Here is a 16,893-nt window from a genome sequence, read left to right on the forward strand (position 1 = left end):
TAAGAAAAATTTCCTTCTTCCTCATCTAAGATGTGTGCCACAAAACATTTGGTCCATTTTCTTCAGGCAGTTGGGCTTGCTTTCTCTTTGAGCAATCTCGGATCGTTCCTTCTTCCTCATCTAAGATGGCCGCCACAAAACATTTGGTCCATTTTCTTCAGGCAGTTGGGCTTGCTTTCTCTTTGAGCAATCTCGGATCGTTTTCCTCACTCAAAATGGCCGCAACCAAACATCCGGTCTATTTTCTTTAGTTAGTCTGGCTTGTTCTTCTCCTTTCACCACACACAAGATGGCCGCCAACCTTTCCCACAGCCTTCAGTCCTTTTTCAATTGCTCACTGACCTTCAGACGTCGTGAAGCATACAGAGACCACTTTGATCCTCAGTACCTGCTCAAACAGCTTTCCACAAGGCTCTTACAACCGCAATTTCCCACTTTTCACTGCTTGAACATGCTTCAAAACGCTGGATCCTCATCCAGCACGTCTCTGTAAGTTATCACCTTTTTTCACTCTGAAATAATCCAAGCTCTTCCTTCTTTGTTGCTGTTGAGGCTGTCCCTTCCTCTGGGTTCTTTTCTCCGCCCAAACGTCGCCAGTGTAATAAAGTAAATCCACACCAGATGAAGATATGTGGTAAGAGGTATTTATTACAGCCTCAACCAACAGCCAGCATATCAACTGTCATCATAGAACCCTCACATGACAGAACCTCAGAACAAGCTGGTTCCATGCCTAGTGTTCTGGCATGGAGCCATGTTACATCATTACACCGAGCTACATACATATAGACATGTTTCCATGAATGATATTGTATCACATATTATAATAAACAAACTATAACAGTGTAACCTGTTGCATTTGGTTTGTCTGTATCTAATAATGGCGTCCCCAGGTAGTATCCATGTTTCAATAGATTTGTTTCACATTATATCTCACGCCACTGGATCAAATGTCTGAATTTCGGTATCTATGGTATCTGCTATCAACGTCTGCTGTTCTAAGGCAAGGCGGTGAGAAGCAGGCCACTGGTGCCATATTTTCATATGCTTCTGTGGGCATGCGCATCCCCTAAAAACTGGTATTTCTAGCCCCATGCAGAAATCCATCCCTTTTTTCCAAGCCCTTACTGCGGGGGAGGGGGGTCCAACTTCCACAGCCTAGTTGTGTCTCGTTTAGCGAGGATTAGGCTCAACCATAGGAGATGATGTTTATACCTATTGCCACCAATCTCGTCGGCTATATGAAGTAGTGTTAATCTAGGGGATTTAGGGAGCTCCCAAACCAGGATGTCTGCAAAGCACACGATTACCTCCAACTGGAATCCATCTTGGCCCGTGCATGTCCATACTGTATGTATGAAGGTGCCTTCATTTTCCGACACCGTAAACAAATAGGCGATCCTATCATTCCAGCTCGCCACAGTCTATGGTGTGTGTAACAGGCCCTATGCAAATATTTGAATTGAATTAATCATAAGTGTGATGAAATGGCTGCCCCTCGGTGGGATTGCAGAGCTTCAGTCCAATCATCAGTATGTAGGGGGCCTATGTCTGCCAGCCATGAAGTCCTCAATGTCTCGAGTGTGGTGCTGCTGTGTGTGATAAAAAATTGATTAATTATTGAAATCTTGTGATCACCTAGGTCTCCCATCAAACGTTTGCCCCCCAATGGATTAAAGTCTGGAAGTGACTCAATTGTAGTTATGTGATGGCGTGGCAAAATTGTAAATATCTATAGGACTGGGAGTGGGCAATTGAATATTCGGTTCTTCGATCTTGAAATGACTTGAGTGTGAGGCCATGCATTAAATCCCCAATAGTGGAGATCCCTATCTGGTCCCACCCGCGGAAGCTCTGGAGGACCACTAAGTGGGGCAGCAGCTTATTCCGCCATAGCGGGGTTTCATGTGTAATGCGTTCCCACGAGCCCAACAGTCAAAGAGATTGTCGCCAGGTGAGTATCACCACCCTGATGGCGGGCAGTAGGGCCTGGACGTCTGACCTACTGTATACGTTTGAGGTGAGTGTGGGGACATCCAGCAGCCATTGTTCTACAGCATAGGCCGGATCTTCACTGGATCCATACCACCAGTCGTTCAGCACCTGTAGATGTGATGCCACGTGGTAGGCTTGGACATCTGCGGCCGCGATCCCACTGCAGTATGTGGATTGGAAGCAAGTGTGAAACGCCACACAAGATGTCCCCCCACAGACACTGTCCTAATATGGTGTTAATATGACGGAACCAGGATACCAGAACCGGATAAAGGTGATTCAGCCAATTGTAGAGCAGTCATGGGAGGAAGATCATTTTAAATATGGCAGATTTCCCATACAGGGATAGTAGCAATCTCGTCCGTAATTTTCAGTTGAGATGCCTATGTTCCGGTCCCACGATATCCTCTGGTCATCTGACAGGAAGACCCCTAAATATTGTAGCCCCTGTGTGTCCTGCGTCAGATTCGCTGCCCATTTACTGTTCCTAAGTGTTCCCCGCAATGACCAGATGGTCGATTTGTGGGTGTTCATATGAAGGCCGGACGTTTCTCTGAATACTCGCATAATCTGTAGAATTCTGGGTCCTGATTTGTATGGATCTGTAAGAAAGAATAGATCATTCGCATATAATGCTATGCGATCTGAGATGTCGGCCGGCGATTCAAAGCCTCTAACTAGAGCATCTTACGGACCCAGATGGCCAAGGGTTCGACTGCTAGCGGAAATAACAGGGGAGACAGAGGGCACTCCTGTCTAGTACCGTGCTTAGCTGGAAAGGGGGCTGAGAAACTGCCAGCTACGAGTACGGATGCGTTCGGTCCGCTTATAATAGCCAAATATATAATATAAAGCACTGGCTCAAGTTTTGTCAGTTTAGTAGTACAAAGAGATATGTCCAGCTGTATCGAAGGTCTTATCCATGTCCGCTAATAACAGGGCAGCTGGCCCGGCCAATCGGTCCACTGCAGCTATCGCATTATGTGTCCTTCTGAGGTTGTGGAGGGTGGAACGATATGGAATTAGTCTGTTTGCAAGAATTTTGGCCAGTAATTTCGCTTCTGTATTCAAGAGGGATGTTCGGGGGGGTCTGCTAGTTTAGGGAAGACCACTATCTCCGCATGTCACCAATCTGAAGGTAAGCGGGCTACTTTGACCGCTTCTTGGATGACATTTGGGAGGTGGGGTCCCAACTGGGCCACATAGGCCTTGTAGAATTCATTGAGGTATCCGTTGGGGCCAGGGTCTCTGACAGTTCACAATTCTGATACTGCAGTAACTAGTTCTTCGAAAGTAATGGGTGGGTCTAGGGCTTGTTGTGTATCATCTGAGATGACCCTTGGTGGTATATCGTCAAGAAAGCTCTCAATTAACAAGGAGCTAATGATTTATTTGGGCGTGTATATAGCCTCATAGAATTCTGCAAAGCTTTGTGCAATCTCGACCGGGTCTGTAAGTATTTCTCCCTGCGTTATCACATACTGCAGGGAGATAAATTGGTGTTGTAGCCTGTCTGCACAGATGATATAGTAGTTTTCCCGACTTGTCCCCCATTGATAGATCCTGCTCTGAGATGCTAACCATGCGCATTGTGCCTCTTCCATTAATTCACCTTCATACTTTTGTAAGACATAGTTGTCTACGCATTGTGTGTGCTCCCTCATCCTGTCTCTGTCTTGCTAGCATTATGATATGGGCTCCTAATTGTAATAGGCTATATTTATGGCGTTTGCGTTCTGCTGCACAATAGTCAATGACTACCCCGCGAATAGTGGGTTTTATGGCTTCCCATAATATTCCTGGTGAGGAGGCTGTCTCCTTATTAAGGGTTAGATAGTCTGTCAGTGCATTATGGACGTGGATTCTGTAATCTTGGTTTTGTAGGTGCCATAGAGAGAGCCTCCACAGAAATAGGCTCCGTCTCGAGCCTCTCAGGAGCTGTGTCATGATAGGGCGTGATCCGACAATCCCCTGGGCATAATTGTGGCTTCTGATATTCTCTGAAGATTGCTGTCCGGGATAATGATATGGCCTATCCTAGAGAAGGACTTGTGAACTGAGGAATAATATGTATTTCCTGTATCATGTGGGTGGTGAGCCCTCCAGGTATCAGCCCAGCCTACCAGGTCAATAAAGGATTTTAGTCATGATCCCCTTGGGTTCTCTATAGACCCAGAGGTTCGCCATCGATCTTTTGTACATTTTCATTACATCGTTCCAGTAACCCCCATAACCGCAAGTCCCTCTGGTAGCAGCCCACAAACACCTACTAGGTGATCAATAAAGCTTTGATTACGCTGAAGAGGGGCGTTGAAGCTACCAACCACTATGTGTTCTGATATAATCCCGTGAATCAGAATGTACCTTCCCTGTGGATCTATCTACGAGTGAGTGAGTGTAAATGGTACCCTATGGTGTACTAGAAGTGCTACTCCCCTACAATCCCTCACGAAGCCTGCATGAAATACATGTACATAGGTAAAGGGTGTTTTGGTGCCCATGAGATGTGTCTCTTGTAGCAGCAGTATGTCTGCTTTTATCCGCTTTGCCTGGCGAAGTGTCGCGCCTCGCTTAAGCTTGTCTAGCACGCCCCTAACATTTCAACTTACAATTTGTATTTGACCCGGTGGGGGCCTTATCAGTCTGTGGCTACATCAACATGTAATGATCGATAACAGTGCGGCAGTGAAACAGGAGAACATTCTCCTGGGATATTGAAATTTGCACATCAGATTAAGTCAACAAACTTAATCTCTATTGAACTTCTCTCCCCCTCCCCACCTCTGACCTCAATACCTCATAATCACTGAAGCATCTTTCGCAGATGGTGAGTAGTGTCGACCCCAACGGGGGATTAGCACCGAGTCCATCCAATTGATCCCCAACCACCCCCGCTTTGCAGTGCCAATATAAAGAAAACACTTAGTTTACCAGCCCATTATGTTGCACCAAGATGCTGCTATTTTAGTATAGTGATAAAGTCCCCAGACAAGCATGGTTAGTCATTTGTGAGGATTGGAAACTTCAGCCACGGGAGCTTTCTTTTGTTCCTTGTCACGGACTTTGAAGTGCCAGGTCAATCTGGACTGAAGTCTCTGTCATTCTATTGTTTTTGCATTCGGCAGGGCTCCCTGGATGAGGAGTCCAAGTCATGACGCAGTGGAGTGTGAGGTTTAAGATGTCTTATTTCATCTGTCCAACTAAAGACTTCTTCTAGCGTGTCGAAGAACGTGGTGCAGGAGTTATATACCACTCACATTTGAGCCGGGAATCGGAGCATGGAGGCGTGCCTTGGCTGCCTGGAGGGGTTGCTGCTGCAGGACCAGTCAGGTATAATCAGGGAATCCCATAATTCGATGAGATTCATATTCTCCTTTCGTCCTGGCCTGCTTGAGGATGAGGTCGCGATCATGATAGTTTAGGATTCGCGCAATAATGGCCCGCGGGCTAGCCCCAGTGGGTGGTCACGGCAGGAGGGCTCTGTGTGTGCATTTTATTATGAAGAGTGGGGAGAGTGTGCCCGCAGGGATCCACAAAGTGAGCCACCCCGCTATGAACTTCACCATGTCGCTACCTTTGCAGTTCTCAAGAAATCCCACAAAACGGAGATTATTTATGCTGACCTGTCCCTCTGCATCCTCTACCCATGTTGTCAGACCTTTAGTTAGCTTTTCCAGGGATGATACTTTAGCCTGCAGCATATAGACTGCATCTTCTTCCCCCGAGACCCTGGATTCTACCTCAGTTAGTCGCTCGATCGCTCCCCGAAGGTCTTGGTGCAACAATGTCACCTCCGAGCCGACTCTGCCAATTTGAGCCTCCAGCACCACCCTCGACTGAGTTATTGCAGCCAGCAGAGCTGCATTATCTAGTGTGGTATCGGGGCTTCTCTCTGTGTCCACACCCCTAGCTCCAGTACCTGTGTAGCTGACTTCTGCAGTCAAATGCTTAAGATCCTAGAGTCACATTTTGGCTGTGACCATTTCACTGTTTTGGGGGATGTAAACTTCCATTTGGAGAAGGTGGACTCGTCTGAAACCCAATCTCTTTTGGACACCTTCTCTGGGTGTGGGCTGATACAGTTAGTCAGCGGACCCACCCACATGGCGGGCCATACGCTCGATGGGGTATTCTCCAACGACACTCGGTTGGTCGTTGAATCGCCTTTTCCCCTCTCATGGTCCGACCATTATGCGATTCCCCTGGTCTTAACAACCCCCTTGCCAAGCAATAGGGGTAACAAGCCTAGTAAATTTGAACGGAGACGTAATTTAAAGAATCTTACTAATAACCTACTCGCTCCTAAACTTACAGGGCTATTGATTATCCCTGGGGAGGACGTAACTTCGGCAGTGGAGAGGATGGAGAATGGTGTTATAACAGCCTTGGATGAACTTGCACCGGCTACCCTTTGTTATTCCGCCAGAAGAACTCCCTCGGCCCCCTGGTTCTCTGAATCACTTAGACTGCTTAGGCAGGGATTACGGAGACAGGAACGTCGTTGGCGTTCTAGTGGGGCCTTGTGCGAGAGGGACAAACATAAAAGTCTTTTGAAGACTTATAAGAAGGAGGTTATCAAAACCAAACAGGAATATTTCACTTCTCTTACTGCCTCCCTTTCCTCACCCAAAGACCTCTTCAAAATCGTTGACACGCTCATCTCATTAAAGATGCCAGATCCTGTGGTTAGCTCACAACAGCTATGTAATGATATTGCACAATTCTTTAACACCAAGATTGTAGATATTCATTCTGCATTGGAGCTACAAAAGGTGGCTGTATCCACTTCCACAGTTTCTCCTATTACCGTGTTGCCTCTTTCTCAGGAGGTGTCCCATGGAAGTCTGTCCAGTTTTCCTTCCCTTTCCCTACTGGATCTGGAAGCTCTCTTGGCCAAGGTTAGGTCGGGGTCCCCCTTAGACCCCTGCCCTCTTAAACTTCTTAAACAGTGCAAGGACTGTCTTCTTCCACCCTTATTGGGTGTGATGAACGGGGCAATGAAGGAAGGGTCCTTCCCCCCACAGTGGAAGAAAGCGGTGGTCAAACCTCTTTTAAAAAAATCCACACTTGACCCGGGTGTGCTTAAAAACTTTCGCCCCATTTCGTTGCTCCCAGCTCCCGCCAAGATGCTGGAAATTCATCTAAATAAGCATCTTGTCGACTTTCTGGAAACCCATGAAAGGTTAGATCATTCGCAGCACGGATTCAGGAGAGAACACAGCACCGAATCTGCCCTTACCTTCGTGCTTGACACCATTCGCACCAGGGTTGACAAGGGACTGACCACTCTCCTTATCCTTTTGGATCTCTCGGCTGCGTTCGATACCCTGTCTCCCTCAGTTCTACCATCAAGGCTGAGAGAGATAGGGGTGGAAGGAACGGCACTTAGTTTGCTGGCATCCTTCCTGAATCAGAGGGAACAGAGAGTGAAGCTTGGGGAGTTTTTGTCTCCATCCCTTCCTGTGCATTGTGGGGTCCCTCAGGGGTCGGCATTAAGTCCGACCCTCTTTAACATCTATGTCACCCCACTTGCCAGGCTCATTAGATCTTTCGGGATGGAGGTAATCTCTTATGCCGACGACACACAGATTCTGCTGTCTTTTACCCAACCTGCCATCTTGGCCGCCTCTAAATTTAAAAACTGTATGAAGGCAGTCGCTCAATGGATGGTCTGTAATTCATTGAAGCTCAATGGAGAAAAGACAGAGATTCTGGTGTTCGGGGGGAAAGGAGGATTTTTGGTCGGCTGATTGGTGGCCTTCCACTATGGGGGTGTGCCCTTCACCGACTACTCTGGCCAAAAACTTAGGTGTCCTGATCGATCCCCTCTTGAGGATGGATCAACAGGTAAAGAGGACCATCTCCACCTGTTGGGGCCTTATAAACATCTTACGGAGGATCAGGCACTATTTGTCCTTCCAGGCCAGGAAACACATTGTCCTGGCATTGATAGGTTCCAGACTCGATTATTGTAATGCTCTTTATTTAGGCATTAACAAGGGTCTGGTAACCCGTCTCCAAATGGTGCAGAATGCCGCCGCTAGACTGGTTTTGGACCTGCCCAAACGGGCCTCAGCTCATTCGGCAAGAAGGACTCTACACTGGCTTCCAATGGAGGCCAGGATATCCTTCAAGTCCCTGACCCTGATTTATAGAGCCCTGGCCACTAACCGGTCCGGAGGTGTGAGGGATCTGTTGGTCCCCTATTCACCCTCTAGAACTCTCCGGTCATCCAACAAGTTTTTGCTTCTAGTTCCCAGGATACGTAAAGCCAATTGGGGAGGTAGAGCCTTTTCAACTCTTGCTCCTAGGCTCTGGAACACCCTGCCCTTGGAGATAAAATCTCTTCCCTCTGCGCTGGCTTTTAGGAAGGCTCTTAAGACATGGCTTTTCGCCAAGGCTTATGCTTAGACATGATCTGCCTTACTTTTTGAACTGTTTTTTGGTTAGGCGCCTTGATGCCTTCGGGTTAAGTCGCGCGTTTACAAGTTTCCTTTCATTCATATTGCTCTACGGGGAATGGTTGCCTGTTAATTTATCCTTGGTCATAGTGGTATGGTATGGCCCACTGTGTAGTACCCCTGTGTAGGATTTATAGCTATTTGGTCAGCCTATCCATTAGTACTCTTATTTGGGGCAGTCCTGTGGGCCCTATTATCACTCTTGTATAGATCACTGTGAGAGGAGGCCAGGGAGGAACTCCCCCAAGTCACAAGCCGCACCGGGGCCTAGCCCGGCCGCCTCTGCTGTTGGGAGACGGCCATCCCCAACCCCTATGGGCGCCCTCCTTCTCCACTGAAATCGTTGTCCCACACTGCAAACAGTTCTTCAAAGGGCCGGGTCACAGGTTACATCCATAGGGGCACGCCGGGAGAGAGGTCCGCCCTCCACCAAACATACCGGCAGGTGGGCCCCTCAACAAACGTCCTAGAAAAGGCGGGCCCGGCATCGGACACGCCGATAATATGACGGTCCTGCCGGCCCCCGACGACCGGGGAGGCGGGCCTGTCGCGCACAGCAGTGACGCGACAGGCGTGCCTCCATCATTATTGGTCAGTAGTTAGAGGTCATGACACGGAAGTGAAGTGAATCACTTCCGGGTCGCGCTAGTGGCCAGCACCAGGCCGGCTAGAACCGGTCTGGGCTATTGGTGACCATAAAAGGCTGGGGAGCAGAGGAATCTTCCTCTTTGCCTTCTGCGCTCCCCAGCCTGTAGAGCAACCTCGCTAGGAGGCTGCTATTTAATTTTCCCCACCCACCATCCCCTAAAGCAGAGGTTGTGTAGTGTATGATTTCTCTCCGTTTTAGGTAGTGTTATGTTTGGGGCAGTATGATGCCAGGAATTGGTAGGATTATATATCGGGCTGGTGGAGCTGGTACGCCATGTTTTAGTGCTCAGCCACGCCCCCACACACTACTTTTTGAATGAAGAATTGCAACCTATTGCACATTAGGGCTTGTTCCAGGGTCACATAGGCCATACGTTAACCAAAGATCAATGGGCACTGCTGTAGCTCCTGCATTTAGGCTCTTTGATTCCGAAATTAATTTATGTCACACTTGGAACTGCATGTAACAAAATTTACCTTAAGAGAGAAATACAAATTACTTTGAAATAATAACGTAAATAGAGGAAGAATATCTAACAAAAAAAACTTAACAGCACTGTCATGCTCTTGGCCGTGTCAAACATTCCACTTACCAATCCCTATTGCCTACTCCATCGCCACCTCTCTTGTGTATCAGTGCCATCTCCTTCATCTTCATTATTAAAGGGATCCCGAGGAAAGGGGGGGGTCTCTCTATACAGATGGCAGCAAGCTGCATATTGAAAGGAGATGACTGGAGACTCTTCTTGTTCTGATTGTGACATCGTGGAACCAGCGGGACCCCAGTTGTTCTGCATCACTAGACAGCAAGAAGGGGGCAGCAGCTCAATGAAGGGGCACATCGGCTGGCCCAACACCACCAAACAACCTGTGCCCTGCCATTTTCTTGAAGCCATGGAGGTACACAGGAGGTGGACACCATGATGCTGGGGAAAGGCCTGCTGTAACCTCCTCCCAATAGTGTAGGCCACTGTTGAAACAGCTGACATACTTCACCTGAGGATTTACCAACAATCTATATCCATGCCTGGATGCAAGTCAGTACATGATGCTTGGACTTGAGGGGAACCTGCACAGTATCCCAGGATTATTGCTCAGCATGTATGGACTAGTCACCAAGCTCCTGTTTGATCCACGCACGACTGTCATCAAAAAGGGTGCCTGTAAAAGAGACCAGTTGCACACTTCCTTGAGCCCAACAGCCTTAAACCATTCAAACAATTGCAGATATTATACTCAATAATGGCCCACACAAGTCTCCAGATTTAGACCATTCCAAAAATCGCAGAGACTATCCTCATTTATTACCTTTACAAGCCTCCAGATTTGTCAAATCAATTAGCATCTGAGACTCTAAACATTCTCCCACCAAAGAGAGACAGTGAACTCACCTAATCTAGATATGTTGGATTGGTCTCTTTCTTCTTGACCGGCAACTAAGAAAATGCTACTCAACAATGGCTAAAAATGTCACATCTCTTGTCAAGGGATACATTATTACAGATTCTCCTTCTGGTGACCCTGCTCAAACTGAAACAGGACGATCATCTGATTCGGCAGTTCCCACTGATGTAATCCTTCAGGCAATAAAAGATTTCCAGACAGTAGTAAAAATGAAAAGTGGAGAAGCGGGTATTGAGGTGTCCCCCCTTTGCCAAGACATGAAAATCAATGTGGACAGGGTTACAGAAGCAGAAGGTAGAATTTCCTCTTATATCTTCAAGAAAATATAATTCTGTTTCCAATTTAACCCTGCTTCATGAAGTCATATGCCATCCCATGAGAGGCAGTCACTACAGTAATCCATGAGAAGGCAATGGACTGTGAGAAAACTCCTGTCTCGAATGGTGTCCTTGTCAAACTTTTCAAAAACCTAACAAACAAGATATGTTGGAGAATGCAGAGGAAGACCTAATCTTACTCCCACATCTAATTCACTATCAAAGACCTTCGAAAACTAGGTGAGAAGGCGGAGCAATGTGCCTCTTATAGGCCTCTCTTGCTAATTAATGTGGATGCCAAGATCCTTGCTAAAGTCCTGGTCAACCAACTTCTCTTGTCTATCCAATCCCTTGTCCGCACAGACCCAAGAGGATTCATGTCCCGCAGTTTCACACAACACAATATTAAACATTGACACATCAAACTTGTGCTGTCAAGTCACTTGATGGGTCCATTGAGACTTTTATTAGTTGATGTTGAAAGTGAGTAGATTTGTTAAACTGCGACTTCCACTTTGTGGTTCTCACAAAGGTAGAGTTTTGGCCTTGATTCCCCTGTATTTTTGACTTCTTCATATGCACCAATGGAAAAGAGCACCCTGTTCCTCTTCCCCAGAGAGAAGAGCACCAGGTAGGGCTGCCCCTTTCACCTTTGGTATTTGACCTGGCCACTGAGACTCTGGGCAAAGTGATGCGAGAAGATGCATAATCTTTTGGTATCAAGCCCTTGTAGAATAACTTTGAACAGTGCTTAATTTGAGCCGGTGGTTTCCGGTGCTTAGCACCGGCTCTTAATTTAATTGTCAATACTGGGGCTTGTGACAGTCTTCCACAAGGTGGCGCTGTCAGACTAATCTAGAGATGGCCACAACAACAGTTAATTATTGCAATTATTACAGCTTTGCGGCCTGAAGAGTCAGAATCATCACACTTGTAGGAGTGTGACGATTAGTAGTTGTGTTGTTACTGTCACTGGCAGCATAGCAGGGGCAATATGTGGTGCAAGCTGCCGTGGCCTCCTGACTAGAGCCTTGGCACTTATTTGTTTAATTAGGCACTGGCTTTGACAAGCTCTCGGGAATGCAAATTAATTGTTCTATATCAATCCTTTTCCAAGTCTGTGGAATCACGGATGAAGTGCTCTGGGATCCTGAACACATGGTGGAACCTGAGGCTTCACTCACCGAGGCATCTATATAACAAGTTTGCCTTCCAAGTCCCGAGGGGGGCAATACAGCCCCTCTTGTTGATTCTCTTTGAGATATGGATCACCGGACTGCACTCCCACTATAACTGATAGGATGTGTTGCAAAAACAAAATTTGTCTCTGTGCCAAACTATTTTACACTCATTACTGCCATCTCCTACCTTTTTGGCACATTTGGTTCATTGCTCAAAGGATTTTTTATGGTAGGGTAAAACTCACAAGTTTCCATTGCCAAATGCTATAAATCACAATATGACGGGGGAGCTTGGCCTGCCGTACATAGTCTCTGAATCCCATGTGTTGGGCCTTCTAGTAATTAGTAACTGGTTGTTTGACACACTCTCAGACCTGGCCAGTGGCATAACAAACTTGAGGGGGCCCTCCTGCAAAGTGCCAGAGGAGGCCCCCTGGAGCTCGGGCCCCCTGGCACCACAGGGGCTATTGTTACGCCACTGGACCTGGCATACCATACAGAGAGATGTTTCATGGGAAGTATTCATACCTACATTACGTAAATTATGTAAAATACCCAATTCGACCTCACCCTGCCACTAAGTTGGTTTTTGATCAATGGAAAGAAAGCCTACAAGTGATGAGTTGATTTGTAAGTCTGACCGGTAAAACTTCTCTATGACTGGGGACAAGTCTGGCCCAACTGATCTACCTTTAGGGCTTCACAAATTGGGCTTCATAGGTATCTCACAGCTGAAAGACATTTTAGGAAACCCACCTTTTCTGTGTGGTTGCTCTGTATATTTTGCTTTTTACTGGGCCCTATATTTTTGCAGGCTTTAGAACTCTGTGCATTTACCCCTAGTAAGTAGTAGTAAAGTGCCTGTGCTCACCCATTAAACATGATAGAAATACACATAAGACTATAGTATATAGTGCAAAATGTATACTGAGCCTGTAAGTTAAATGTCACTAGTGGACTGCAGCACATATCATGCTATCCACTACAGTGACAGAGTAAAATATGACTTCAGGCCTACATTGTAGCCTAACTGTAGCAGTGTAGGAACTGCAATTTAACCTGTCAAAATAAACCCATTTTACTTATCAAAACATCCCTTTTAAATAATAATAATTCACACCTATGTAGGCTTGTAGCCCACAAGGCAGGGGGCGTGGTGTTTAAAAGCTGAACATGAAGAAATGTAATGTTAACATGTCCTTACAGTGACTTTCACCCAAAAGCCATTTTTTATTGTTGCCTATGTAGAAACCAGAGTAGAGATTAAAATCCTAATACTGTATCTCAGGAAGGGGATTAGCTAGAAAACTAATAAAACAACTATTATTAATAGTCATTAAAAGTCACTGAAGTCAGATTTTTTATAAATATTAAAGAAAGGTAACTTTCAGAGAGTGAGATTTTCCCAGAATTTCCTGGGGGGAAAATTAGAATTTGCTCTCACACTTCTGCCAGCCAGTAATTAGCATTTGAATAGGTGCGAAAAAGTGTGAAATGCCTCCCAGGAACAAACAACAGGCTGACCTGAACGGGCTGAGATTACTCCTCTGAACCTCACACAACATGCAGGGTGGGGTCTATGAGCAACCCTTTTGACATTACGCTGTACAATTATTGTTTGTGTATCTACTGTCTGGTTGCTGAAGGACCTGCTTTGTCCCACCAGACTTCTGCCTCAGAGTTGTAATTAGAAAACTGGGGAAGCACGGGGGCGTGGTTTGGACGCCGGAGAAGATGGCGGCATAACGCGTCGCTCCTCCCGTGGCAGTGAAACACGGAGCGGTTCTGGAGTTATATCCTAACGTGTGAACAACAAGAGCGATGATTTTGGCAATCGGAGACTGAGGTCTACCTCTGGGCCGAATTTGAGCAGCCAAGGAGGTCCTGGAAGCGAGTTATGAGCAAAGAGCCCTGAGACCACGAGCGGGTCGCGCAGCCGTTGGAGCCGGCGGATCCCTGGCGAACGCTGTCGAGGCTGTCACCGCTACAGAGCCGGAAGATTCGGAGACCAGGGGAGACCGCCGCCGTAGCAGAGAGTGAGGGGGCAAGAGTGAGGATCTGGACTGGTCAGTGTGTCTATAAGCTTCTCCCTGCTATGCAGTGAAACGCCGGTGAGTGGAGCATGCAAGATGGCGACTGCGGGAATCCCCGAAAGTTTTTGAGAGTCCCGGCGGGTGTCGGAGAACGGGGACGGTCTTCGATAGAAGGGAAACCAGAAGAATGTCACTGAAGTATGGAGAGTGAGTGTAACGTATCCTATAGCACCCTAATCTATGCTGGACATTACCGGTAATCATCGATGTTGTAAGTGGCAAAATGGCGGCTGTACGAGTCTCCGAGGCTCCGGGGATCCCGCGTATTGAATGGAGCACGAGGTGACCGTAGTAAGAGAGGGTGGAATGCTTCATGACCAAGCGGTATGTTTACATCGGCAATGGATACATAATACTACGAGCAGAGAGTGTGCCGGTCTTAGGATCACTCCTACACTATCTCGCAAAATGGCGGCAGTGACGGCGGCTATGTAGGCTCCTTTCGAGACATTATCTCACTGAAACCGGCAGTCTAGCAGTTGATCCTCACAAAATCAACACGTGGAGTGCGCTTTGAGGGTGCATTATATGCTGAAGAGTGCGATTGAAGGCAAGAGGTAATGCACACTGTATTGATGACAGCGCAGGTGTCGTGGCTTGCTCCAAATTCATATGGGCGGGCTACGTAGCTAGTGTGTGTGGCCAACATACCATTTTAAAATGCGGATCTGAGAGAATAATGACGGCGATCTGAGAAGGGCTGGGAGAGGTAGAAGCACCATTTCCAAGGGGCAGTGCATAGAACTTGAGCAGTACATGAAGCACAAGAGAATTGCGGAGAATAACCGAATGGCTCGGATCTGTTAAGAGAACAGGTCACTCACGAAGAGTAGTGGAGCAAGGTGGTCTGCGCAGGTACACGTTGTGAGATTTATGTCCAATGTCATGCTGGTCACGAGTAAGGCAATGATGTCTATTATGCAATCCTAAATCTCTAACCACGTCGCTGGCAGCGGTAGGAGCACATTTGTGGTGGTAATATCTGGTCCGTGTGCACCTTCTGCATATGGTGGAGGCTCCTGGCCACGAGCTGTTTAAGTCTACTGCAGAGCTATCAGTCCTGGCATTCGAATCAATTGGCTCCTCACAGTGTTGTTTAAGATGGGGGATAAAGACACAAAGAACCTAAAAAGGCTCAAGGCTGAACCTCCTGCTCCAATATCGCCGATCAAAGGTAAAAAGGATGTGACCGATACGATGGACATAATACTAACTAAATTAGAGGAAGTAAAGGAGATCACAAAGTCCACAAAGGAAGAAATTGTAGCTATCCGTAAAGACATCCGTGATACTAATGCCAGGCTTAGGGAGTCAGAGTCAAGAATCAGTCGTCTAGAAGATTCGGAGATCATAACTTGTAGCTCTCTTAAGCGCCTACACATCTCCACAGAACAAATGTCAAGGAAGATGTCGGAATTGGAGGATAGAAATCGAAGGGGGAACCTACGCATCTTTGGTATACCGGAGGGGTCAGAAGAGACATACGAATCCTGTGTCCAATTTCTGGAGGCTTGGTTCTCACAGGCAACCAACCTTAACTTCCATCACCCACTGGAATTTGATAGAGCTCATAGGGTTCTGGGCAGGATCATGCCGGGCCAAAAGGGACCGCGACCTATTGTATGTAAACCACTACGTTACCAGCATGTGGAACAAATACTGTCATTTGTGCGTAAAAATAACCATGTACTCTGGAAATCTAGTAAAGTGTACATATCACAGGACTACAGTAAAGAAACTGTCGACACGAGGAAAGCCTTTCTTGCTTTGCGACCACAGTTTAAGTCGCTGGGCCACCAATTTGGTTTTGTAGGTCCGGCAAGGTTCCGTGTCTTAATCAAAGGTTCTCTGCAGGTCTTCGCAGACCCGCTAATACTCAGGCAATATCTGGAGGGAGGCGATGAGTCACGCATGGATACTTCATCAGCGGCCTCTGCTTCCTCCACTAAACAGGACTCTTTGTTTCCGTAGCAGATTATTATGTCGATGTGTCACTCGTAGTCATACAATGTTGGGTCCTGATGTACTGCTGTATTGTTGCAATGTTGGGCTCTGTTCATGGAGTTCATGGAGTAGAGGGGGACGCAAGTCTTATCTTCTGTGTTCTTGGGTGGTTTGTGTCTTCTTCGAGTGTTGACACTAGTCATGAATCGTCACTAAATATTATGCGTTTATTGGTCTGCATTAGTGGTCCCCAACCAGTCAAAGAAGTAGGGAGGCTTATTTAATGCATACATCTAATGCAAGCATATAAGCCTTTTGCTATAGTAGATTAAGGTTAGTAAAGATGGGTAGCTACTGATGATAATCCCACTGGGAGGTGGCCCAGCGGCAGTTCTGTCCGTATAAGTTAGTTGTTACCTGGACAGGCACTGTTGCCTATCGGGCACACGGGTTTGTGCTGTTTTATGTGTTGGGTTAATTCCCGAATTGCTAACACGGATACGAGTTGAGGCCATGGGAGGGACACTATTTTTTCCGTGTCACCATGCCTACTAGTTTATCTCGGGGTGGAGGGGTGGGAGAGGGTGATTGGGAGGGAGAGGGGGAGGTGGGAGGAAGGGAGAGGGAGAGAGGGTGGGGTACGTGTTTGATCTTTGTGTTAATTTTCCTTTATGTCATTGTTTATGTCATGTTCCAATGCACACCAAGTCCAACATCATTTTACTGCCAATGCCTATGAGGATTGCACTGCCGCGACCCGGCTGGGGTTTATGTCAAGTCCCAATGCACACCAGGCCTAACACCATTCTACTGTAAATGCCTATGCCGATTGTACTTTTACCTTCCGACC

The 16,893-nt window shown here is 47.0% G+C and overlaps 1 long non-coding RNA gene across 1 annotated transcript in view; it reads left to right on the forward strand.

The window, feature by feature from the left end:
• The first annotated feature begins 302 nt into the window (after nt 1–302).
• The window catches only part of LOC146857773 (uncharacterized), a 55,159-nt gene continuing 38,568 nt past the window's right edge, over nt 303–16,893 (forward strand). Inside the window, exon 1 of the long non-coding RNA XR_014979950.1 lies at nt 303–489. This is a non-coding gene — a long non-coding RNA (uncharacterized LOC146857773). The remainder of the gene's footprint in view (nt 490–16,893) is intronic.

Source organism: Triturus cristatus, chromosome 3_2 (assembly GCF_964204655.1).
Source record: "Triturus cristatus chromosome 3_2, aTriCri1.1, whole genome shotgun sequence".
Lineage (NCBI taxonomy): Eukaryota > Metazoa > Chordata > Amphibia > Caudata > Salamandridae > Triturus > Triturus cristatus.